The sequence below is a fragment of the Canis lupus genome, chromosome 13 (assembly GCF_048164855.1).
Source record: "Canis lupus baileyi chromosome 13, mCanLup2.hap1, whole genome shotgun sequence".
Classification (NCBI taxonomy): Eukaryota; Metazoa; Chordata; class Mammalia; order Carnivora; family Canidae; genus Canis; species Canis lupus.
Window position 1 is genome coordinate 46,692,778 of NC_132850.1, and position 27,205 is coordinate 46,719,982.

Below are 27,205 nucleotides of genomic sequence, written 5' to 3' on the forward strand. Positions count from 1 at the left end.
GAAAAAAAATAAAAGTTTAGGCTGGTGTCAGATTTTAGTCTTTCTTAGGTGTGGAAAATGTTTCAACTAAAATATTAAAGCAAAATGTATATCATGGGCCCTATGTTTTCCCAGATGCTTTTAAAAAATTTAAATATACTTTTTATTTTAGAATGATTTTCAATTTAGAGAAAAGTTGCAAAGATATCAGCCAGTTCCCACATACCCCTCATCTACTTTCTCCTATCGTTAATATCTGACATTATTATCAGGGTTGAGAGATTTAGCTGATGAAGTACTGGACACCCAGTTACATTTGAATTTCAGATGACGACAAATCATTTTTTAGTGTGTATCTGTCCCACAGCAACCGTAATCGCTATTATACATTTGCCATAACCAAGGAATCCATATCAGTTAACTAAACTCTGCACTTGATTACAATTTCACCAGTTTTTCCTAATGTGTCATTTCTGTTCTAGGATCCCAATCGGGATACCACTTTACGCTTAATCATCATGTCTCCACAGGCTCCTCTGATCTGCGACAGTTTCTCAGACTTCTCATTTGCTCTTAAACACAGTACAGAATGAGATAAAATATTAATTGATAATCTAATAATATTAATAAACACTCATATGTACTCAAGAGTCCAGTTTTTTCAATTAATGAATTTCCAAAGCAATTTAACTTCTAAATCATCTTAATGGTCTGCATATCTAGTGCTCCCCGTATGAGATTGTCAAACAGTAATAAATCCTAATTATAAACCAGGAATTTTTATTTATAACATTAAGTGGAAAAGAGATAGCAGCAACTTGCAAACATGCCCAGGCTCACTGTCCTATTGGAAATACTGTGTTCTACCGAACATTAGCATTATTGAGGTCCTCGAATATAAAAACAATGACTAAAAACTGTCACGGTATGTGCTATTTCACTCAGTTTATACTTTCATTTCATCAATCTTTTCCATAATAATAGGCATGCTTCTAAGAAAAGATCCTGGAAAGATGCTAATTCCTTTTCATCGTAAACTTTGTTCATAGCTAGCCATGTACGTATAAAGATTTATTTTTATTTTGATTATTTCGGAATCTTTCCAAGAAGGTTAAAAGAGAAGATAAAAAGGTAGATAGCTAATCAACCTAGCAGAAACCCTTTGGAGCTTGCAGCTTTATAATTTAGGTCGATCTTCATTAGGTTAAAACCCCCTGCTTTAAAACCGTTAAACATTATGGGAATCTTTAACATTTCAGACAGTTGCTTCTTGTGACAGTTTCCATTTCTTCCCCCCTGCTGACAGTTTCTATAATGACTTTAATCATAGAGTCTGGAAACGGAACCGGCTATTGAATAGCAACAAACTCAGTGGTCAATGTCTATGTCATTTTTCTGGGAGCAGGACTTTCTGAGCATCAAGGAGCTAATACTCAGAGCCTCCTGGAAAAGTGCTAAGTGCATTAACTCTCTGTCAATCACATCCGTAACATGTGGGCCAAATTATTGCTATTTGGCTCAAGACATTCCATTGAAACTTATTTGTGTGGTATTCGTATCTGTGTACCGTATATAACTAATGATGATTGTTTATGGAAAGGTGCCTGTCCAATTATTTTTGAAGAAACACAAGAATGCAGAATGACTGGAAGCATCAGGTTTTTGCCAGAGAATGCCTCAGGTAAGAGGAGAATGGCTAGAGGCTATAAGGAATCACAAGAGACAAGTCAGAGTCGTAAATTGGGAAACTGACATATCTCATCTAATATACTTGCTAACTAGGCCTTTAAAAACCTTGACATTTAACTAAGTTTGTGGAAAAGTTATGGGGTTTTGTCCTTTTCTATTGGCTCTAACTCATTAATCCAGTGAATTAAGGTGTTTATCATCGTTACCGATATTAGCAGATAAGGGAGGCAACTGTTTAGAGAGGCAGGGAAGCTTCTCGCCGCTGAGCAGCTGTTTACGCTGACTGTGCCTGTTTCAAAGTCAAGTCAGTCAAAAATGATACTTCAAGTTATTTACCCTTTTGGTACTTCAGGGCTTGAAATGGCATGAAAGGAGCCTTTCATTTGGCAGAGGCATTTAAATAAAGCTTTCGAAAGGCTGATGTGTTTGGAAGAAGGTGGGCTCCTTACTGAAATAAACAAGTTTCTAGGGATTTTAAGAAAATAGGAAAGAAATGAAAACTTTCCAGTGAATGTTGTCTACTTCAATAACTGATTTTGATCAAATTTATATTATTTAAGGGCATAGCAATGGCCCATGGCAAGATAATCTTTGGCTTCTTATGTTAATGTTCCTGAAGTAGGCTGAACTTTACCATAAGGTATTTTTTTAAACTCCAGAAACATCAAGAAACAAGACAAAAGACACACCATTTATAATCAGAAAGCTGCACGGTTTCCCAAAAAGGCAGAGGGAAGCTACTGTTCACAAAGCGGATAGTAAATTAGCTGAGCTTTTTATTCACTATTTTGTTAAATGTATGTTAAAAAAAAATCATTAAACTGAAATGCTTCAAAAAGAGGTTTTGGCGTTTGCCTCTATCAAACAGTTGTCACCAAAATCAAATTTAAAAAGCTACCTCTTTTTTTTTTTTATTAAATAACTGCAAGGCTCACATTTTCAATTTATTTATAAAAAGCAGATGATAAAGACATCTAGAGATACTTTAGAAAATGTTGAGAAAAGGCCACCTAACAATTAGTATGTGGACACTATTACTTGGAAACCTTAAGAAATTATTTTAACTCTTTTTCAAGTTACTAAAAAACTATATGTGTATGTTTCCTTTTTCAACAACTATTTATGAATTATGGAGATTTGTTTCTTTTTAAATTTTTAAAGTAAAGATAAAAATGCTTCACTACTTGCTTCTGGAATTACTATTAACAATTTATAGCTTTGCGAATTTATTGGTCATATGAAAAATAATTCAAAACCTATTTTAAGAGATATTATCAAATTATGTATACCAGTTCCTTCCTTTTTGGTTAATTCTTGTCAACAATATATAGAGCCACTATTCATTTAGTATTTTGTATGAAGTTAGCATAACATTAGTTTCTTGGGAGAAAATATGAAAGAAGTTTAAGACATAGCCTTTACCTTCAAGGGAGTTCTAATTTTATACTGATGACAAGTTAAACACATACAGAAATAAAAAGCATAGGGTAACAACGTAAGATAATATGTAGTGATTAATAAAGACCTTTTGTAATACAGAATAAAATGCCATGTTATGTGGATTAAGAAAAATAAAAAGGCATGCTAAAGCAGCGCAAGGAAGTCAGAGAATGTGTGGAGACCCAAAAGTTGTGGGGTGAGGGCTGTGACATCCATGAGTGATAAATTAGGAGTGGCATGTTTTGAAAACATGATATTTGCCTTATTTGGTGATTAATCTGAAAGCTATAGAGCTGGAGAGAGATGCTGACACATTTGAACAGCCTGCTCCAAAGCTAGAAAGGAAATTAGACACAGCAGTAGTTCATGGAATTAACTAAGAAGTTCACAGGGTGGTGGGTTATCTTTGACAAAGAAGGTAGCATTGGAAGAGGGGATGTTCAGTACACACGGTGTCCTATGCGTACAAATATCTGTCATGTAAGGCAAGTTATTTAAACTTTCTACACCTGAGTTTCCTTATCTGTTACATGGACTTAGTAATAGTGCTAATCTCATCAATTTTTGTTTGTAGTAAGTGACCAAAAAAAATCCAAAAAACAAAAAAAAAACACAAAACCCCAAATACACCAGTGATACATATTCTGTAGGGCTGTGGTGGGAATGAGATAGGATGATACAGTCATTTCCCCCTTATCCACAGGGGATATGATGTTTCAATACCTCCAGTAGATGCCTGAAACCATGAATAGTACCAAACCCTACATACACTATACTTTTTCCTATACCATTATACCTATGATAAAATTTAAGTTATACATTAGGCATAGTAAGAGGCTAACAATTATTACTAATAAGATAGAACAATTATAATAATATACTGTAATAAAGCTTATGTGAATGTGGTGTCTCTCTCTCTAAGTATCTTATTGTACTGTACTTACCCTTCTTCTGAGGATGTGAAATGATAAAATGCCTACAGGCTGAGGTGTAGCGGGGTGAATGATGCGGGCTTTGTGATGCTAGTGTTAGGCTACTATGGTTGTGCTGACATTACGTCAGGAGAAGGGTCGTCTGCTTTGGGGCTGCAGTTGACAGGAGATAACCAAAAGTGCAGAAAGTGAAACTGCAGGTAATGGGGGGGCTGGGGGAGGTACTGCATGTACAAAGCACACTAGAGGTTGGAATCAGAGACTAGAAGGTGTCAAGTAGGCTGTGGCAGCTGGTTTTAGCCTATGTCTGTAAGGGACTGGGTTGGTAAATCTGAAGCTGAATTTGGACAGCTTGTTTATATCTTGTCTATAAAGTGAGTCAATAGATAGTAACTCAGAAATTGGGAAATGTCCTAATGGGATGTTGTGGGGTTTCTTTTTAAAGATTTAATTTATTTATTCATGAGAGAGGGAGAGAGGCACAGACATAAGCAGAGGGAGAAGCAGGCTCCAATCCATGCAGGGAGCCGGACGCTGGACTAGATGGTCTCCAGGACCATGCTTTGGGCTGAAGGCAGCTCTAAACCGCTGAGCCACCCGGGCTGCCTGGATGTTGTGTTTTTACGTATTGCCTTTAGCAGGGGCAAACCCCTGTGGAGATGGGATGAGGTTGTTCTTCATCCTGCGGTAGAAAATGAGAGCCCAAGCATTAGGATTTAGATGATGTGGGATAACTGCCTCTCTGTTCAGAACTGGAGAAGAAGTTTGGAACCAGTACAAGACACATTTGCAAAAAGGTCTTACTGCCAACATGAACTGCAGCAACATGTTGGACAATTGGAGCTGGAACAGCAGTACATTGTAGGAACTAGGGCCTCAGAATGCTAAACCTGAGGATTCTGAAAACAATCATCTAATAATCAATTTTAAGTCCTCTGTATATTATTCCATTTTGTTCCCCAAAACTATCATAAGAATCTCACTAAGACATTACATTTCAGTCTTCCCTATGACAGTAGGGAAATATGGGAAGCTTCTGAGCCTACACTTGAGACAAAGCTGTGCCAGGGAGATTAGCAACAGGCGCTTGAGTGAAACAAGTCTTGGGGCAAGAAAAGGAGACCTGCAGAAAAGCCCAGGAGTGGTCCAAACCCAGACCCATATGGCCCATATCCGAATCTAGGGACAAGAAGAATTTCTCATGGTTCCAAGAAGTTCATGGAAGGAAACCTGGTAAAGTTGCTGGACATCTAATAGTGACAAGGGATACAGACCCATGTTATTGAGATTTGGGTATTAATAGAGTTGTTATCTTGTGGTCTACTGATGGACGGAGCATCTGGGTTTTACAGTATTGTTGTGAGGTTGAAATGAAATTTAAAAAATGAAATGAAATGTCTTAGCATTACATCTAGCTTTTAATAGATTCACAGTATCTGTTGAAGTTGACAATATTATTAACTCTAGGATGTCACGTCAGGATATTAGGTAAGGGCACAGGCACAGAGGATCATGTAAGATGTATTCTGTAAGCAAGTCTTGTGGGTAATTGGGCTCTTATATCTGCGAACACTAAATATACCACCACATACGCAGCCAGACCAAGGAATGACTAGAAGGCCATTCTCTACGTGTCACTTTTCCAAATATGGACAAAGTTGTGGGCACCCGGAAGTATACTATTCTTTTATAAAATGACAAATCACAAATAATTCAACAGAGCCACTTCAGAAGGTCAAGGGTCTGTGGGAGCAGGTGCAAGCCTCAAATGGTGAATGCACTGAGGCAGTGGCAGCTCTGTGGGAGTTTGTCCATTTTTCTTTCATAAGACCACCAGACCCCCAGTGAGCAGGTGGGCAGTCTAATAAACTGATAAACTCCACCATAATCTTTTTCTTTAAACTCCACCATAATCTTTTTCTTTTATTCTTTTTTTATTCTTTCACTTAAGGGGGAGGTAGCCATTTGACAAAAACCCAGGCCCCAGTGAAATATGTGTCGGGAGCAATCTTCTATGACTAAAGGCATCTTCCTATATGATAAACAATTGTCCTTGGATCCCTGGCACCATGATGGAGAGTGGGCTGGGGCTTGGCAGGTGACATAGGCAGTACTGATGACAGGAATCTCATATGAAACAGAAGGCAGAGTTGACTTAAGGAACTGAATGGATGTGTAGCCAGTAGAAAACAAGATATAGGAGGAAGGATGGGCAGCAGATGGGAGACACAGCACCAGCTTCTGAACATGCTACACATACCCATGAGGTTTACCAGCAGACCCAGCAGGTGGCAGTGTCTCCAACCATCAGGGTGGCCCTGCTCCCCTCGCCTACCTGGACTACCTACCTCAGCTACAACTGGGCTAGCTGGGCCAGAATATATGAAGCAGTCTGATAATCCTAACAACCAGCATTTGTCAAGAAACATTTATGTACAGGGCCAGTTAAAAGTTCTTAAATGCATTAACCAATAAACCCCACAGTAACTGTGTATAACAGGCAGTGTCATTATCCCAGGCACAGTTCAGCCTCAGAGCCTTTGCATTCGAAGTTTTCTCTGAAAGGAACACGAGTTACATGCATGACTTATTCTTGACTGCATTCAGACACATGGTCAACGGTCATCTCCTAAGAGAAGACTATTTGATTACTCCATCTAAAATAATCCACCTCACTCTTTATTCTCTTACCTTGCTTTATTTTTCTGCATAGCTCTTATCTCTTCAACAGGACACATTCATTTTTGTGCATTATCTCTTTCCCCTCTAGAACTTAAGTTCCATGGTGGCAGGCAACTTACCTAATTCACTTATGGCTGTGTCCTCAGCTCCCAAATAGTGCCTTCCAGAGAAGCAGCACAATAGGTACTTGTGGAATGATGAGGTTTCACTTTACAAGGAAGATCATGAATTCCAGGGAGTTTAAGCAAATTGCTCAAATTCTCTGACTGATATATACACAACTAAGCTTGGAATCCAGGCGGTACTGCTCCAAGACCTCAGCTCTTGACCTCTACCCTATATTGCCTCATGAGTATTTCATGACATCATCACCTGAGTCAGGAGGGAAAAAAAAGATGTACTGCAAGTAGGACAGCAGCCTGCGGGACACTGCTGTCCATAAACAAAGACTGGAAAGGATGGACACTACATCTGGCCTCCTTGATTCTCTCTTCCAGCCTGGGCCTCCACACATGAGGCTGGGAGGCCCTGGGGCTCCAGATTGGAGGGCAGCTTCCATCTGCTTCTCACCCTCTCCTCCTGAGCATAGAGGATAGGAAGTTGGGCTAAGCTGCTCTGAAATCCTAGGTAGCAGTGATACCTTTATTGATGGAGAAAGAATGGTAGGGTCTCTGTTTGCTGGTGAATTTCTGCACAATAGTCTGGGGTCTTGGAATGCTCTGGTTAAAATGCTTACACCCCAATACTACTGGTTGAACTCAGATCACCCATGTGGAAGGCACCATGGTGCCTCAGGACACAGCAGGTTTTTGGAACTTTGTTAAGTCAAGTTTCCATCTTTATCTCTAGCTAACTATCTGGAATCTGAAGTCCTGGAATTTCGAGCTCTGGGTGTATCCTGGTCAAGTTATGAAAGTTCCAGAAGAAATAACTTAGTTATACTGGCAGGGAAAGAACCCTGGCATGCCTAGCCACTGTCATAGATGTGGTAGGACTAGGAAAGATACTCAGAGACTGACGTCCAAACAACTCTTTCATTAGTGGATACCCAATGTTTCGAGATCTGGAGCTTGGGTAGGACAGGACAGCTCCGCAGATTATGGTTCATGGTGATCAAAGGAAGGAGTCAACACTGAGACTTAAATTTAAAACCAGGTAGATAGCAAGGGCTGGACAAGGGGCATAACTGAGGTCAACCAGCATAAGAGAAACCAGGTATTCTAGGCTGGGGCAAGAATATTCAGAACACAGGGCAAGAAGCAGAATCTAGAGACATTCCCTAAGCTATGGGTGTCACCCTATCCCCTTCATAGCACACTACTGGCCACAGTTGGAGAGAGAGTCAGAGTCAGCTTGGGGAACACTGAAGTTACAGAGGGAAAAAAGGAAGGGAGTATCCCCGTTTTTGTATACCAAAAGCTCCAAATATTTTGCAGTCTCTGCTTTGCATAGGTTACTACATTCTTTCATTAATTCAACAATTATTTATTCAGAGCCTGCTGTACCAGATGCTGAAGTAATTTATGGCTGAAAAAGCCACAAGTGGTTTTTTTCAGCATTTATACAACTCTTTCAAAGATAAAAACCTGCTTGTCAAACATCCACCCCATATTATCCTGTCCAATGACTGGTTTCTTTTAATATTTAAAAACCTTCAAAAATAGAGAATGATCCTTTTGATTTGCTAGAAATTCAGCAAAATATGTTTGAAAAGTTAATGTGAAACTGACTTTTTTTATACTGAAAGCAATAATTTCTGCTTAGATGTGACCTACAAGTCCATCAATCCAGGCTAGAGCTATTAACGTGTATATTTTCAAAAAGATCACTCAAAACACTCTTTAGGTTTACCAGCTGGTTTCCCGTAAGCTTTTTTACCCTGTTCTTTTTGTGTTGTTTGCCATTTGAATCTCTTATTACAACTTCTCTGAAGGGCCTATGGATCAACTCTAAAAAAATGTTGATTCTCTATTAACTATAGGTCCACATGGTTGCACACTCAAAGGACACAGAGTCCTTCAAATAAAAGAAGAAAGAGCAAATTATTCACCTTGGGGATGACTATTAATAGACTGAGTGCCTAATTAGTTCTGTGTGTGAGAATACAGGTTGAAGAACACAACTTTAAATTTCAGAGGTGACAGTCCTTCCAGGTTGTCTCAGGAAATTTAACTAAAAAAGTAAGGCATTTGAATCAAATTTAGAGACTATGTAGAGGCTAAAGCTGGGGAAAAATTAAATAAAATAAAATACTAATACTAATACTAATAATAAAAATTTCAGGCCAAAAGAGCAATTGACAGCACTAGCTCCAACTCATTATGAAAGACTCAAAAGTGGCCACAGAGTATCTGGTAGACCAAGAAGAACAAGCAGCTATATACCACCAGCAAGTATTTTTTAGGTATTCAATAAAGGGTTCATATTTACTTAGGCATTTAATGAAAGCATTGATAATGATAAACATGTGGAAATTCTTCCCCCTAACACTTTCTACCTCTAATGCTTCTCAAATGTAACTAAATAATATCAAGAGTGGTTTGGAAAACTATGCTTATTTTTTTAAATAAATTTACTTTTTTAATTCAAACATAGTGACACACAATGTTACAGTAGTTTCAGGAGTACAACACAGTGTTTTTGCTACACTCGCAGTATAGTTTCCCGATGTCACCATACAGCACTGTTACAATATCAGTGGCTCTGCTCCTTATGTGGTGCCTTTTCATCCCCATGATTTATTCATTCCATATGTGGAAACCTGTGCCTCTCATTCTCCTGCACTCATTTTGCCCATCTCTTCACATCCCTCCCATCCATCACCCACTAGTTTGTTTTCTGTATTTATGGGACTGTTTCTGCTTTTGTTGTTCATGGGCTTTGTGTTTTAGTCCACATATAAGTTAAATCACAGGGTGGTTGTCTTTCTCTGGCTTATTTCACTTATTTCTCTGCCCACTAGGTCCATCCATGTTGTTGTTTTCATTAAAGCTATCACATGGGTTAAAACTTCATGTTCTACAATATACCAAAGTTTACGTTGTACTCTCCTTGCCTCTTATCTCCATAAAGTTATTGCACTAAATTATTCTCTCATGATTGAATGCCCCAATACAAGTGATACACAAATCCTACTGAAGCCATACTATGGTCTAACACACTAAAAAGGATGACATGAACAGGCTAAATGAATTTCCAAAAATTGTTAGAAGATAGTATTGGCAAAATCCAGCATAAAATCCATTAATCTTCACTTCTGAGCCATGAACATTGGCTGCCATGCCAATGTACAATTTAACATTGGCCCTAAACATTTTTTATTTTGACTCTGGGCAGAGGTCATGGTTCCTAAAGTCTTTTTTATTAACAATTAACAAGAAAATCATCTAGGATCACAAGGCCTACCTTTTTACAGTATGCCAAACAATCAGCCAAAAGTCACATGTCTCTCTGAGATATCCTTTGAATGAACTTGGTCACATCTTGGATTGTTAATAATGCAGCAGAACTGTTTGATAAGCAAGGACCATGATTAGAGGGAGGAGAAAGAAACTGAGAAGCACATTAGAGGCAAGAGATGTTTATTTTTTCATATTACAACAATGGTAAATATTATCAGGGTTCTTGTCAAACACAGCAGGTCTGGGAAGAGCAAAAAGGGGGATTATGAGGTTATAGAAGACTAAGGAAAGCAGATGTCAGTGATTCAGACCACGTTCTGTCCTCTTAGATCTGTACAAAGATCTACCTGCACTTTGCAGGTAAGATGTCCTTAAGGAACAAGGCTCCAGGCTGGCCCCAGACCTTGCACTGTTGGTCTGTGTTGTGTGACCGAAAGGGTTCCTTCTGGCCACAGTAGTCCCCTTTAGTAGAAAAGCCCTACAACCCCTAGGGCTCAACTTCTCTACCACGCTCACTGCTCCCTCCTTCTAGCCAGTCTGAGCTCCTTGCGGAGCCTCTACCCTCTTGCATCTGCCAAAAACATTCATTTCTTGAAAGAGCCCATTTCCCTTGGGAAGATCTGAATCTTCTATATTCCTTAGTCCTCCGAGTTACTAAATCCTTAAGGAAACATAATTCTTTCCCATCCTAGAGACATTCAGCCACAAGCAACTTCTTTTCATCTAACTTTGTTTTGGCTATTGTTGAGCTTCAAGCCCTGTTAATTTTGATGTATGTATTGTATGCCAGGCCTGTGCTAAGTCTCTTACAATGATTATATAATTTTATTTTATTTTATGCTTACGGAAACTCCTCTTACTAGGTTTTATTATCCTCATTGAACAGATGAGAAGTCTGAGGCCCAAAATAAAAACGGTATAATCTCCCTAAAATCACAGAACTCAGGTATAGCCTCTTGATCCAAGATCTCAGATTCCAAAGACTATGTTGTCACTCTCTAATTCTATTACTTCTATTTCTAGATCTTTATTTTTCCTCAGAATAGTTGTCACTGACATCATATAACTCTTCACTTAGACTGTGACTCTGAACACTGTACTTAAACTATTTGTGCCTCATCTGTAAAAGGAGAATTATGATAGTATCTATCTTAAAAGAGGGTTGTGAGAATTAAGGGAGTTAATACATGTAAGATAATCAGAAAAATACTTGGTCAGTTAAAAGCATTATATAAGAATTGCTTATCATTAGTAGTACTAGTATAGAAATAATAGTAGCTACAGTAATAGTAGTAATAGTAGCTATAATAGTAAGAATAGTAATAGTACATTTATTTGTTTGGGGGTTTTTCTGTCTTCTACATGAGCATATTAGCTTCTTAAGGATAGAAACTTTGTTTTGTTCACGACTGTATTCTCACTGCCAAAAACAGTGCCTAACAAAGTAAAGGCTTAATAATTATTTGTTCAATAAATACACAAAAATCTGCAAACCTTCATATTCCTTCTTCTCTGACTTTAGATATTTGGGCAGCTAAAATTCACAAGTGGCTGAACATAGTCTCCGATGTCAAGGCCGTACATACCTGGTCCAGCACCTCCATACGCCCAGATACAGAGGGGGCATCCTTTATATTGTTTGCTGTGGCTTATGAGGATGGCTTTCTTTCCTGGCATCTTCTTCCCATGGGCCTCCTGGATGACCACATCAGTCTCCATTCCCTCTAAGCTGTCCTTCCCTCTCCACCCCATAAAAATGAAACTGCCCTTAATACTACCTCCATAGGGCCTTCTCCCTGGTAGATGATACCTAATTATTCTCACAAACTAACATGCTCTTCAAATTTGCCCAATGTCCCTCACAAGTCTAAAATTCTATAAACTGATGGTGTGTGAGAGGATTTTTCCCAATTTTCTATGTGTGATAGTATTTGTTTATGGAAAATGTGCTAATATTTGCCCTCCATCTGGTAATGAATGCCCTCATCCAAAGGAGTAGCTTCAATGACAGAATTCAGACATGAAAGCTGACCTCATAGGAAAAAAAAAAAAACCTGGTGCTGATGGATGGAGCCTTAAGAAAGCCCCAGTTACCATCACAGGATTTTGTAGAGCTAGTGCTCCTTGCTTTGTCCTGTCAGCTTCTCCTGACTTCATTAGAGGCACAGGGTGTCATTCCTGGCTGGGCAGGTTTGTAATTTAACTCCCTCTCTCCACTGAAAAGTAGCAGAGTCTCCCAGAGAGAAATATGAGTAAGGGAAGAAAAGAAGAGTCAAGAACAGAGGAGAGGGCAAGAAATCAGTGTAGTGTGCAGCAAAAGATGAGAAAGTAGGTGGAAGGGATGTAGAGGTGCAAAAGAAAGTGCTAGTAGCAAACAGGAAAAAGGAGGGAATACAAGAAGGGGAGAGCAGAGGACTTAGCACAAAAGGAAGTAGTGAAATGCAGGAAAGGCCACCAGACCACTGAGACAGCCAGAGGGGAAGATGAGCTAAGACAGAGACAAGTGAATTAAGACATTGAGTAGCCATTGTCGGTGAGTTATCTAGGTAAGGAAGGACTGCTGGTTTAAATAAAATGTATATTGTGCCTTTATAATTCTGCCAGTTTAAGTTATTTATGATACATCTGGGTGTTTCATTTAACCAAATCAAGTTCTAATTTTATCAGAACACGTAACTGATTATTTTCAATGCGTCATGTATAGAAGGCCCCTTATTCAAGGAGCAGAAGTGAAATAGCTTCACTTCAAATCTGTTCTTCTACATATGTGAATTAATCTGACATTGTTGAAATCTTGACAATATTAAGTATTGCCATTATCTATTTACAGAGAAGGAAGCAATTATTTCTTAGGAAATAAGACAGGATTTAAGCACTTTGGCCTAAATAGCTGTGAGAAGACGAGGTCCAGGTGGTTTTTGGAAAAGCCATTTTACATATGCACGTTCTTCTCCCTCCATTCCCACTGCCCCACCCTAGTTGCAGCCATCCTCTCTCACTCCGAATATTATCGAAGTCTCTTAGCTCCTTCCCCCGCTTCCAGGTTTTATCCTTCCAATTCCCGGCAACACATCCAAAGTGAGCTTTTAAAAATATCACCTTTAGCCTCTGTTTCCATTTCTCATTGGTGTCTCATTGCACAACGGATAAACCTAAGTTCCAATAAGGACTGAAATGATCTTGCTGTTGTGGATCTCATCTTCACGTTCAACTGTGCTATCCTCTTTCCTGACCCAGAGCCTTCACATATGTTCTGTCCTAAGATGAAAAGACTCTTCCCCATTTTTCATCTGGTCTTAGGACAGAATATACTGAAACAGAGGCTGAGAGATGATGACCAGAGTGAAGGTGGGACAGTGGGAATGGATGAAGATTTGCCTGACCGCCAGCCTAGGCCAGGCCACTTTGTTACACAAGCTCATTGCATATTTTACTACTGTACATCAGCTCACATCATTATTCTTTAATACTTATTTATGTACTTATCTGTTTGCTGTGATTACCAGTTGGTTTTAAGTCTTAGGAAAATGGGTGCCAGGTCCGCCTTGTTGCTTACTCTTTCCCAGTACTTGCCATGGTTCCTATTACATGACAAGAACTCAGTGTGTTGGGTGAAGGAGTAATTGACATTTGATTTTCCAACATTCTAGACTTCTTTATAATCGCAAGGATTGTGAATGGGCTCTGTATTGCAGCAGGACAGTAGGGATGGAAGACAGCGAGTTCACGAGTTTTTCATGCATACAACAGTCGTCAGCCATTGTCCCCCATGAAAGCGACAGTGATGATCAGTATTCAAACCTTTGTAGCAGCCGTAAGTAGAGGATCTGCAGGCCTTTTTTAGTTAATATGGAACCTCTCTGGAGGACAGAATGTAATTGTATAAAGAGAAGCATTACTAGCACCTTCTATAAAATAAAGGAGACTATTAAAATCTTTTGTTCTCTACTTCCTTCACAGCAAGTCTCACATCACCCTCTCCTGCTATACAATCACAGTCTTCTTCAGATGAGCTGCCAGCTTCTCAGCTTCATTCTGTAACAATGGTGTCCAGAATCTGCCCTTACTAGTGCAATGACTGGGTTCAAACACCTCAGGATGACTGCCTTGGGAACTTTTGGCCAAATGTTGCCCAGTTAGGTCAGAGGGGTCTCTGGCAGGGCCAGAATTAATCTAATGCACCTTCCAGTTTTCTTCCCATATTAAGTAAGATGGCCTATTACCCATGCTTATTCCTTTCTGGTCGTTATAGGGACTAGAGAAGATAATGCACTGTTAACTGTAACATAAGTGATCAGATAAAAATTTTAGGATTTGGTAATTCTCTTCTGGCAGCCAAACTTGCTCATAGCTTTCAGAATTCATGTCCACTGATGGCATGAAACACTTAAGAGTCTCTCCCATCATGAAAGAACACTATGTATGCAATTAACCTCCAATGACCAGATCAGCCCATGTCAATGTCATGCTTAATATTTAAGCATACTTTACTGTCATTTGTATCTGTTTACCCAATGGACATCTGCAGAACTAATACTAATAAAAATGGAATGTGGGGCAAGAAAAATATATTGAGAATCACTGAGTTGGACAAACCTAGTGAGAAGGTTGAGTCTATTCAAACACCTGTCTCCCACCCTCTTACCATCTGTGCAATCACTTCACCCTTCAGCCTCACTACCCACCCCTACAATTACCCTGTCAAGAGGAAAGTGCCACTCAGGTGGATTTAACGTGGTTTTAATATGGCCCATCGAGTTTAATGTTGATTTCCTTTAAGTAACTGTTTCTGTTCTTGCTATAAATCTATGTCTGTGTGTGTATGCTTAATCTGGATAATGAGTCCATCTAAGGCAAAGAGCAGTTTATATGTTTTGTAGGCACTAGATCAAATAAGCAGATGATAGATCATGCAAAGCTATAAGGGAAAACAGCAGAATCATGTACAATTCACTGGTTACAGTGAAATTAAAAGAGAAGGTTAATACTTTAATGGATTCTTAAGAATTCTTTCCCTCAAATTATCAATATGGATATAACAAGTCTGTACATATAGCTATAAAGAAAAGTGAAGGGGCTAATGTGTAATCTGGACCAACTATATGTTATTGGGTGTGATGCTAGAGAGTTTATAGTTGTTTTTTTATCTAATAAAACAACTCTTCGAGGTGAGTATTAAATGCTCGCTTCGGCAGCACATATATGAGGTGAGTATTAGAACAAGGGACCTGGGGCTCAGAGAGTTTAAGTAACATGGAATATGACCCTTAGTCTATTCATTTCAAAAGTATGTGTTTTTTTCCTATAAGTGGTTATATCATTTATCTGGTGACAGTACATTGGTCTGGATGATACAACCTCCTAAGGGTCTCACCTAACCAAGTGGGATTTATTATGCTACTTCCCCTGTAGAAGATAAAACAAATTATTAGGAATACATGGAAATCATAAGGAATTGTCCATTGAATTACATAGATATGACATCATTAGAGCTCAAAGCAATTGGATAATCATATAACTACTCTATTTCCATCCATTCATTCTTTGATGCAAAACAAATTCTTTAATTGCCAACTATGTGCCAGACACTAGAACACACATTTTGGATGGAATGATAAGCGAGATGAAAATGCTCTCTGTTATCACAGAGCTGAGTGTAGGTTGGTCTCTGCAGATTCTGAGGTGATATATAGCTTGATGTGGCCTGCCTTAGAATGCAAGAAACCAAGTACAAACAGATGCCCCTTCTTTGTAATAATTTATGAAATTTAAAGAAGGAATCAGGATCAGTAATGTTTTATATTTAGTCAGGCTTAAAATATTTATTTCATCAGATATACTTCAATCACAATTTTTCATAAATCTGAGACAAGTTGTTAAAGGAGAATTTTGTGGTTGATTTTCTGAATTTGTCAATATGTTCACACCACTGAGTACCTTTTCTATTTTGCAGGTGTATATAGAGGAAAGTCATAATCGACCTTCCATATAATGCACAGCCTTTGTACTGAACCAAGAAATTACTATTTAAGTAGTGAAGTATTCAGAATCATCCGGCAGCATGCACAAGTCATATGTCCTTCCCCAAGGAAAATTTACTCCCTTCCCTGGTTCCTGAGTCAAGACTAGTGAGTGGCATTCACTCATTCTTCATCTTTACACTTTGTAAGGTCAGTAAAAAAAAAAAAAAAATCCATAAGCAATACACTGTGTCACATCAATTACTTTGCTGTTTACATGAAATGAGCTCTGTGTTGCTCTCAAATTAGACACTCATCATGCATAATTAGCCCCTTACACAGAACAGCTGCTGGCTTTTACAATGCTTTCAACCCAGTGCTGTGTGCACCTATCGTTGGTGTTTACTGTGAGCATTATTTAATCAAACCTGTGATATATGCACATTTGACTTGATGACAAAATATAGAACTGCCTAGAGAAAAGCAAGGTATATTCATCTTCACCTAGAAAAGTTAACTCTGAAGTAATTATATTAAAAAGTACTAAGCTATTATATGGGAAAATCATTCTAATTTTTTGAAAATTAAAAATTCTTTTATTATTAAATATTAATATGTGACTGTTTATGAACAAAGGGAAACAACACATTTTGTATTGATTTGTTCAAAGGACTGAAAAACAATTGAATCATCATGTTGGGTCTCACAGATAAACTGGGAATCAGAAAGAAAATCTCTGACTTAACTCTGAGAATTTACAATACACTTACTCCTTACTTTTGCCATCTGCAAAACTGGAAGATAATCCTCCACAAGCATTTATGAGAAGCACTTCAAGACAGAAATTGTTACCACAGATATACAAAAGGTAATTGTAGAGTATAGTTCTAAATTTAAACACCATAATGATTTCATTGGCCACAAATTGGAGATGTTCCCATGGATTCTGTTAGTGATGGTTTATGTATTTAAGGAGCAGGGAAAGCTTAGGGGATAGCTAATGTAATCATTACAAGCAGTAGCCTGCCACCTTTTATTTTTTAAGTGTATGTATTTCTCTCGTCTCTAATGGAATCATTGTTTTACCAATAAGATAACTGAGAAAAGGGAATCCTGCAAAGTCATAGAGAATGAGATAAGGAGATATGGCTCTGACAGTTTCCTGGTTTATAAATTCTACTCCTAATCACACCCAGCTAAGAAGAGAAGTAGAAATTTAACATATCATATTTTAGGTGATAAAGGGCAATAAAAGCTATGCCATGAGCACAATTATTCTTTTTCAAATTATAAGGTAAAGTTTGGCTAAGGGGATATATTCCAATTTTCACTGCCAATGTTCAGTATTTCTGTTAAATCGGCTTTCGCAAACTATTCTAACTGCGATTTATGATATTGGAGCACTGTGTTTAAGAATGATGTACTTTGAAACAGTGTTTTATATTAGAGATTATCTCCCTATTCATATGCACATATTTGTATGTATGCATGCACATGCACACAAACACACTAAACAGATCGCACTGAAAAGAGTTCAATAAATATTGTTGATACACATTATGTTTTCCTTTATGGGTCCGCTGTTGGATGTTTGTGTACACAAAACTGATATTCAACTGGCATAAACCAAACTGGCTAAAGTGCTTGTTTACTGGCTGGCATTCCTTCTGCTTTATCCAGCAGGCACTCACTTGGATTGGTTTTATTATAATGGCTATTAAATATTTTTATTGTCACTCTGGGCATATGTATTTTAATGTATTCTATAGAATTCCTTATAAACTATTGACAATTATAATTAGTCAACAGTCAGATCACAATAGCAAGAAAAGTAGAGGTAACATTTATTTGCAGAAGTTTCTTTACTACACATTGTTGAGAGATAAAGTTGGTGAATAGGAGGAAAGAACCAGACATATTCTTATGTTCAGGTTAAACTAAATTCCATGTAGTTAAGGAGGTCAACACAGTTGCATCTATGATTGTAAAGCGATCAGGGAACACACACGATGAGCATTTCCACCCTCCAGCAAGAGAATTCTTCACTTAAATTGCTTTAAGAAATCCTTATATGATAGGAATATTTTTTTAACACCTTTGGACTACATAGATGAAGTGCCTCTCTCCTCCGTCCCCCAGCGCTGATAACAAAGAAAAAAATGTCACTGGCTATTTAAGGCAATTAATCAAATACACTCTAATATAAAACACTGTTTCCACAGATACTTTTATTTTATTTATTTTTTATTTTATTTTTATCCACAAATACTTTTAAAATAGGATTCTTTTTTTTAGAGTTAAGTATTCTATCTCCCCTCTGGTAAGGATCAGTTTGTTCTCTAGAGTTCAGAGTCTGTTTTCTGGGTCAAGAATAAGTGAAATAGATGAAGGGGATTAAGAGTGCACTTATCATAGTGAGCAGTGAGTAATATGTAGAATTATGCAATCACTATATTGCACACCTGAAACTGGTATAACACTGCATGCTAACTATATTGGAATTAAATTTTCTTAAAAAGGTAAATATTCTAAATTTTCATCTTTTGTGACTTTGCTGGACAAGTTTTTCCTATATCACTTGTATGTACACTATCTTTTATTCTATTTCAGTGATGTTCACACAGGCTGAGTTAGGATAAAAGGAGTAATTAAGCCACCAATTATCTTGGGAGAAAAATCATTAGAAAATACTTTTATAAATAGCATTTGATTGCATTCAACTACTTGTTCTCGGCATAACTGTTTGATTTGATTCAACTAGCTTTTTCAAGTTAATTTGATTGAGTAGATTCACTTTATATTAAAGATCTTTAATTCATTTATACTGCTTTATAAGACAAAGCCCTGTAAAATTAAATAAGAGAATAATCATAAAGGAATCTCTACATCTAGAAAGAACCATACCATTCATCATAAACAAAGCAAAACAAAAAACAAAAACTTAAATTATTTTTTAAAGCATGGTTAACAAAGGTTATTCTACAACCATAGATCTTTTTTTAAAAAAAAGATTTTATTTATTTATTCATGAGAGATAGAGAGAGAGAGAGAGAGAGAGAGAGAGAGAGAGAGAGAGAGGCAGAGACCCAGGCAGAGGGAGAAGCAGGCTCCATGCAGGGAGCCCGACATGGGACTCAATCCCGGGTCTCCAGGATCACACCCTGGGCTGTAGGCTGCCCTAAACTGCTGAGCCACCAGGGCTGCCCAGATCTTAGTATTTTTATAGGCATTAATTTTATAGATAACTTCCTTGTGACTTATTCCATTTGTAGAAATGTAGGAGCCTCCAATATAAAAATATATAAAGAAAATTTCCTATTAAGAATCTTTATTCCACAGGCCCTTGCATGGTGCAGTTGGTTAAGCATCCAACTCTTTGTTTTGGCTCAGGTTGTGATCTCATGGCAGTGGGATCAAGCCCTGCACTGGTCTGTGCTTTGTGCAGAGTCTGCCTGAAATTCTCTCTTTCTCCCTCCTCCCCTCCCCTAACATGTGCATGTGCTCCTCTCTCTTCTCTCTTCTCTCTCTCTCTCTCGTAAGTAAATAAATAAATCTTTTTTAAAAAAAAGAATCTTTATCCCAATCTAAGTAACATAAGAAATTTTAGCTTATAAGGATTTTCTAAATGTACTTTAATGATTAGAACAGTCTCCACTGAAGTACGTGGACTTAAAAAAAAAACAACACTTTGAGCGTGATCTTTAAAAAGCAAAAACAAAAGAGAATCATATTAGCAAAAAGTATTTGAAAGATCTCAAATATAATTTTTCCATACTTTCAAATTATATATTAAGACTTGAAGGAGGGATGGAAGGAAGGTAGGAAGGAAGGAAGGAAGGAAGGAAGGAAGGAAGGAAGGAAGGAAAGAAAGAAAGAAAGAAAGTAGAAAGGAAGGAAGGGAGGGAGGAAGGAAAGAAAGAAAGAAATAAGAGATAAAGGGATGGAGGAAGAAAGGAAGGAGAAAAAAAGAGAAACAAATGATCTTTGCTTCTACTATGAAAATAATAGAAAGAAAGTTTGTTGACTACTTGAGGCAAAGACAGATCTAGAGCGACATTTCATGCCAACATAATGTTCTTTCTGTCATTTCTTAGAGATGTTTTGGCATTTAACATTGATGTCTTTTGGTGATTTTCCTAAAGTATATTGCAATTATCACAGGCAAAGTGTTTATCTTTTACTATCCAGGCCAATTTGTCTTTTTTTTTTTTTTCTTAAGTGAAAACCTTTAGAAAATGCTTTTGTTTCTATTCTTAAAGGAAAAGACAAAGTCAGCATTGGGATGAGTTAATGGCAGTATGCAGAGACTGGGGGAAAATGTAGTATTTCTATGGTTTTAAGCTGATAGCTATGTACACGGGTGCAAGTCTGTTTTAAAAAGCTCAGTTTGATGACTGAAAAGAATGGAAAGTGCCTACTATAGTCACTGTTTGAAGAATTCATTGAAGAGTTCCCATTGAAGAAATTCAGAAAAAAAGAAATCTGTCTGATGATACATAAATGAAGTATATATAATCTGTGTCTGTGTGATAATGTGTTTTCAACTCTCTCTTCCTTTTTGTTATGACATACCTCAAGGTTTTGTCACAGACAATCACAGAGGAAAAATCACTTAGGTTCACAAACAAATGCATATGTCCAGATAGGAAGAATTTTCTGCATTCATATGCACCACCCAATATTAGGAGAAGTTTCAATCAGTAAGTTATAGATGGGCCAGTCAGTAAGGTAGAACCAGTAAAAAGTGAAAGAGGAAGCAGTCATCTTCATGAGTTCTAGTTAAGATTCATGTAGAGGATTATCTTTTAAAATCAGCTGAGCCACTGATTTTTAACTAAGAACTGAAAACTGGCTCTTCCACTTATTCCAAAAATATTGAACATGTGGCATGTCAGATATTGTATGTGGGTCCCAGATGCCATTTTCAATGCCGGAGGGGAAAAACTAATAACCAACTTTTGTTTTGATCTCCCAAACTCATCTTAGGAAGGTAAATGAAGAGAACGTAGAAGTGATGGAAAGTGCTACAACTGAGTTTGTCTCCTCCCAAAACTCGTATGTTAAGGCTTTAGCCCCAAGTGTGATACTGGAGGTGGGGCTTTTGGTATATAATTTGGATTCAGTGAAGTCCTAAGGATAGAGCCCTCAGATCAGTGACCTGAGAAGAGGCTAGAGAGCTTCTTGAGAGTATGTTGCTCTTTCTCTGTCCAGCATATAGAAGATACAGCAAGACAACAGTCAGAAAGAGGGTCTTCCCCAAGAACACAACCATGCTGATATCTTGATCTTGAGAACTTCCAGCTTCCAGAACTCTGAGAAATAAATTTCTGTTGTTAAGCTGCCCATCTATGGTATTTTGTTATGGCAGCCCAAGCAGAGTAAGACAGTGAAAGAAGATACTTTCAGGACAGGGAAAATTTCAGCAGGAAGATATATTACCTAGAGTTGATCATCAAGGCCTTTATATTTGGACAATTTATTTTAGAGTCAAAGCAGTGATTAATTAATTACCCAAACAGGTGAGTAATCTGGTCAGTACTAAACCAGTATGGTTCACGTGACTCTTAATAGTGGAAGTTCTGCTGGAGAGTCAGGCCTGGGCTCTACTTTCTGTTTGGTCACCATGTAGCTTCAACCTTTCTGGAACTTGGGAGACTCATCTGTATAACAAGAGAACAAAACTCTTTCAGATTTTTCTCTATTATTATTATGAATCCTAATCACACAAATATGTGCTAGTGTTCTGGGATGATGTTTGGCTTAGCCCTACAAATGGTTCACCAAAAATCTACTTCTACTCCTAAAGAAAAGAACACAACATATCCCACTGTGGGTGAATTAGAAGCATCACTTTTAACTATGAAACAGAAGACCCTTAGTTTTTCCCATAAACGCGAGATAAAGAGAACCAGAAACCAAATATTTGCTAGGCTGTGCTTTACAATAGCCTCTAGGTTACTTGTTTGAAGAGGGGGAAAAAAGCTTGTTTTAGATTATATACTCAGTTTTAAATATGAGCAGATACATCAAAAAACCACACTGTTCTGATATACACTTATTTTTCCAAAATATATATTAAATCTCAAACCCAAGTCAAAAGAGAAAATTATTCTTTTACCCATGAGTTTAATATGAGGCAGATTTTCCACGACCCAAGTGTTCAAATATTTGCTTGACTCAGATCAACCTTTCTCAATTATCTGACATACCTGCTCAGCTTCAGACAGATGAATGAGATCAGCCTCATTCTGAGCCAAGCCAAGCTTTCTAACTTCTCAAACGTGTCCTTTGTGGAAACAGGACTGTAGTGCAGAGAGGAGCTGGTTACACTCTTCTGAGGCATGGTAAATGCATTAATATTTACCATAATAATTACACAAACAGAAGAGGAATTTAGGGCAGCCCAGGTGGCTCAGCGGTTTAGCGCCGCCTTCAGCCCAGGGTGTGATCCTGGAGACCCGGGATCGAGTCCTGCGTCGGGCTCCCTGCATGGAGCCTGCTCCTCCCTCTGCCTGTGTCTCTGCCTCTCTCTCTCTGTGTGTGTGTGTCTCTCATGAATAAATAAATAAAATCTTTAAAAAAAAAAAAAGAAGAGGAATTTAGAGGTATATGATTGCATATATCAGAGTCTGAGCAAGAAAACTGAGATTTGTTATCACTGAATTTGAGCGTATTTATGTGCCCTCTTCTTAAAAAAAAAAAAAAATCCTAGGTTTATAACTCTAAAGCTTTCACCTGGTCTCACTGCTCCTTTCCCTCTGAGAGAACATGCCCGGAGTCTGCAATCACTGACCACGACTTCAAGAGCTACAGCGTCAGTGAGGATTTAGATTTCACTATCTTGGGGAGGAATAAATATAGAAGCAGAAGAACTTGTCTGGAACCAAGACATTATTTAGGGATAATGGAAACCACCTAATGTATGTTATTAGCAGTTACGTTTCAGAGCAGAATGCTTTTTAAGTGCTTGCTCTCAAGTACCCTCATTGTACTTGGAGCACTTTGTTAGGGCTTGGCTTCTCTCCTAAATAGAACTGTTTGTGGGTCCAGAAGTATATAATGGAATCCCATAAACACAGAGAGAAGTTTTAAGATCACTCAGCGTTAACCAGAAGCATCCTCTTACCACTCATGAACTCTGCACCTTTGGGATTTTAGAATAAGGCTTGTCGATGCCTAAGCATAATGCAAACCTACCAGAACTTGCTTGTGCTCCTCAGTGACTTCAAGAGGGTTTTTAAAGATTGTGATTTTTGTGTTTTTCTCCAGGCTAGCAGTTTAAGAATGAGGCTCTGTGCTTCATACCCCTCTTTACAAATGGTGTTTTCTAAACCATGAAAGACTCCTAACCCTAGGAAACAAACAAAGGGATGCAGAAGGGGAGGTGAGTGAGGGGATGGGTGACTGGGTGACGGACACTGAGGAGGGCACTTGATGGGATGAGCACTGGATGTTATACCATGTGTTGACAAATTGAATTTACATAAAAAAATTAAAGGAATTACTAATTACAGTGGCCCATTCTGTGACTCTTTTTCCTTGACTCCTACTTCCTTTTTGTCCTTACATGCCAAGAGCCTCTTTCCAGTGCCATGCCTTTTACTTGCAACCGTGTTTTGTTGGCTGGTGGGCTCATTAAGTCCTGGTCTGGAGAGGCTTTTTCCAACTAGCACTTGCCACTCTTCTTCATTGCTCCTCAGCCTGAGCCACGGGCCACAGCCTTGTTCCTTCTCTATCTTGGGCCACCCCACATTTCCTCACCATCCCAGAAAGAGATCCCACTGTCAAGTGAATTACTAGCCTGGAATTTTTCAAGGGTCCCATCTCAATCAATCAATCTCTCTATCTCTCGCTCACTCCCCACTCCCCTCCCTGCGCCATGAATGGTGGTAGGCCCCAGGTCCCATCTTTTGGAGTTGAGGTGGGCGGCAAAAGCCTTTGGTTTTGCCCGCTGGAAGATTACTGCTTCCTTGCGGTGGAGATATTGTGCTCGTCCCAGAGCCTAGAGTGGGGCTGTCACTCTCTGCCAGGTTCAGAAGGGCTTTTTTTTATTGTCCCTGTCAGTTAGCAGCCCAAGGTTACCGCCAGCTCTCTGTCAGGGCTTTGATTTTTGTCAGCTATGGCCAGGTCCTTTTAGTTATCTGCAATCTTTTCAGCTTTGTTCAGGCTGAGCTCTACTTGTCTACTAATTAGCTCTTTGGAGATTTCCCTTTTAAAACTCACTATCACAGAGGACAGGAACCGTTCAAAAGTTTTGTGTTTCACAGAAATTCCATATTCATCCATATCTCATAGAGCCATATTTTTAAAATTAAAAGTGGCAGGTCAGGCCAATTTAAGGTATAGAAGTAGCATCGTCTATAAAGAAAGACCTTCAGGTTCTTGATCAGGTATGTAGATGAGTGACAGGGAAAGGAAAGGGTTTACATCAAAAAACAATGAGGGGTACAAATTAAAAAGAAACGATCGCTCTGTATAACATATTCACATTTTCTTTATCTTCTGGTGTGCAAATATTGTGCTAGCTGAATATAAAAGTAGCACAACTTTAGGGTACCAAAAAAAAAAAAAAAACCACACTGTAATAACATCAAGAGTGGTCTTACATCAAGGAGGGCCCTGAGGATGTCTTTGTTGTCAACTTCAGAAGAAAAGAGAGGAACAGAAGAGGAAACTGGCAGAAGGAATAGATGCCAAAGAGAACTCAAAGGATTAGGTCCGGGTGAGGTGATCGGTATTCGAAAACAGTCTGCCTTCTGGCTCTGATCTAAGGGAATAGGCTGGCAGCCAAGCCAGAGGGCATAGCAGCACAAACACACCTTCAGCACACTGCTTCAGGGTTGCCTCAGTGCCTTAGAAATTGTGCTAGCAATTCGAAATAAAGCTATGGAAGAGCAATAGGCAAAATACTCTATAGATAAACCTCCACTTTTTACATAATTCCCAACCTGGTTGTCCTCTCCACGCAGACATATCCTTTCTTTCTTTCTTTCCTTTCCTTTTCCTTCTTCTTTTTTTTTTATCCTGGCAAGCCCTCCTTCTTTCCGAGGCTCCCAAGCACATTTTTCTTCTGCTAACTTAGTGCTGTTGTAAGTTGCGCTTACATTGCATTTACACACTGTTAATGCCTGCAAGATGAAAGTAAAAACCTTTGAATATATTAATGCTATAACACAGATGTCTTACTTTTTACTCTCTCTCTCTCTCTTTTTTTAGCAAGTTGATGTGGCTAATAATGATGCAGATTGTGCTGGATGGATGTACAGATGAAACAGGGGAATACAGATTAAATAAAAATGTCTTCAAAGCTTACGTTTGCTTCATAATTTAACTTCTGGGCTTGTCTCGGTGGTGGTAGGTACAACCAGGCATCATAACATTGTTCTAAAACATCCTGGCACCGCAGAGCAACAATCACTCAAACAAGTGAGGCCGTACTTCTTCGAAGCGAGAAGAAAATAACAATGGGTAAAAGAAAGACTGCCAGTGGCTCCATCCAAATAAGCCTGACCCAACTACTAATAATGGGGCAGCTGGGAGAAGTGATGAACCAAGCTTCTGTGCTTAGGAACTAATCTGCCTATATACTGAACTTTGCTTTTTATAGCTATATTCAAAGCCCCAGTAGCTTCTTCTTCCGGATATTGAATATGATGTGTGCCAGAGGTGGCCCTGTACTCGCTATGGAAACATCCATGGAATGACTCTTTCATTTAGCTCTTTTAAACCATGAATAAATGGGGGCAGTAATGATACAAGCCCTCGGAGCAGGCACCATCAATTTCTCTTTCATGTATCCATACATCCAAGTGACATTTATTAGCATACCACTCTGTGCCAAGGGCTTTGCTGGGTCCCTAGGATATGAGAATGGTGAGACACACTCCTTTCCTCCAAGATCTCATCAGATCTTGCAGAGGGCATGTGTAAGCACAAAATTTAAAATAACATCTTTTAAAGGAATGAAAAAGTACTGCGGGATCTCTTAGGAAGGAATAGCACTGTCTGCCAGGCCAAATGTAGCAAGACTCCATCTGGGGTCTGCATCTTTAATGTGTGAGGAGAAGCTTACCAGCTGGACAAAGGTGATGAATGGCATGTGTTGAGGCCTGGAGTCATGGATGAGCAGCAGCACTGGGAAATGGTGACAATGCCAGAGTTCAGGCGGCATGTGTGTGAGTGGCAGTGGGTACAGAATGACAGGTGATGAGACTGGGAAGTAGGTTTGAAGCATACCCTACAAGGACTCACATGCTAAACTAAGGTGCTCAGGGATGCCTGGGTGGCTCAGTGGTTGAGCGTCTGTCTTCAGCTCAGGGCCTGATCCCGGGACTTGTTTCAAATCCCACATCAGGCTCCTTGCAGGGAGCCTGCTTCTGTCTCTGCCTATGTCTCTGTGTCTCAAATAAATAAATAAATAAATAAATAAATAAATAAATAAATATCTTTAAACTAAGGTATTCAGTCTCTATGTTACAGGCAATAAGCAGCCAACTGGAAGTTTCCAGCAAAGGGGAAGAGTAACACAACCTGACATCCTTTTTATGATACTCTGAGAGCTATAAGGAAGTGACATTAGCCCCTCCAGAAGAGACTGGTGCAAGGAGATAACTTAGGGTTCTCCATATTGGGACAATAATTTCCACCTGAGGAAAAGACCCCAGATTCAAGAGATACTTGGAGGGATTCTAGCAGGACTGAGCTTCAGCGAAAACTCTGCCAGTGGCCGCCTCATTCATTACCCTACCCCTCGGTACTATTTAATCTGACACGTGCTGAGAATAACTGGCTGGGAATCCCAGGCTTCTTTCTGGGGAAAGGGAACTCAGTTCATAATGATCTTATAAGATACACAAAAGAAAGATCATTCTTCTTCTGTCTTACACAGTGAGTTCGGTGAGCAGATAGCAGCCAGGCCTTTATGCACAGCGGTACTTTTTACTGCACCTGAATCGACCACTGAAGATAATACACACTTCATGTTTTCTTGAATGAATGAATGAGAGACAAAGCTGAAGAGTGCAATCTACCTGTCGGCCTCACGGATTGCAAAAAAGCATTGTATTTGTTTAAAATAGTTAAAAGAATGTAAAGATCACTTTTACTTTTTTCATTTTGAGAA

The 27,205-nt window shown here is 38.7% G+C and overlaps 2 long non-coding RNA genes across 2 annotated transcripts in view; both read right to left on the reverse strand.

The window, feature by feature from the left end:
* LOC140603047 (uncharacterized) overlaps positions 1 to 27,205 on the reverse strand; it is a 246,415-nt gene that overhangs the window by 59,796 nt on the left and 159,414 nt on the right. The gene's annotated exons all lie outside the window — the stretch shown is intronic.
* LOC140603050 (uncharacterized) lies at positions 20,236 to 23,934 on the reverse strand. Its single transcript, XR_012006098.1, has 2 exons — positions 23,281 to 23,934; positions 20,236 to 21,743 (listed from the first exon to the last, which is right to left on the reverse strand). It is a non-coding gene; the product is annotated as an uncharacterized lncRNA (long non-coding RNA).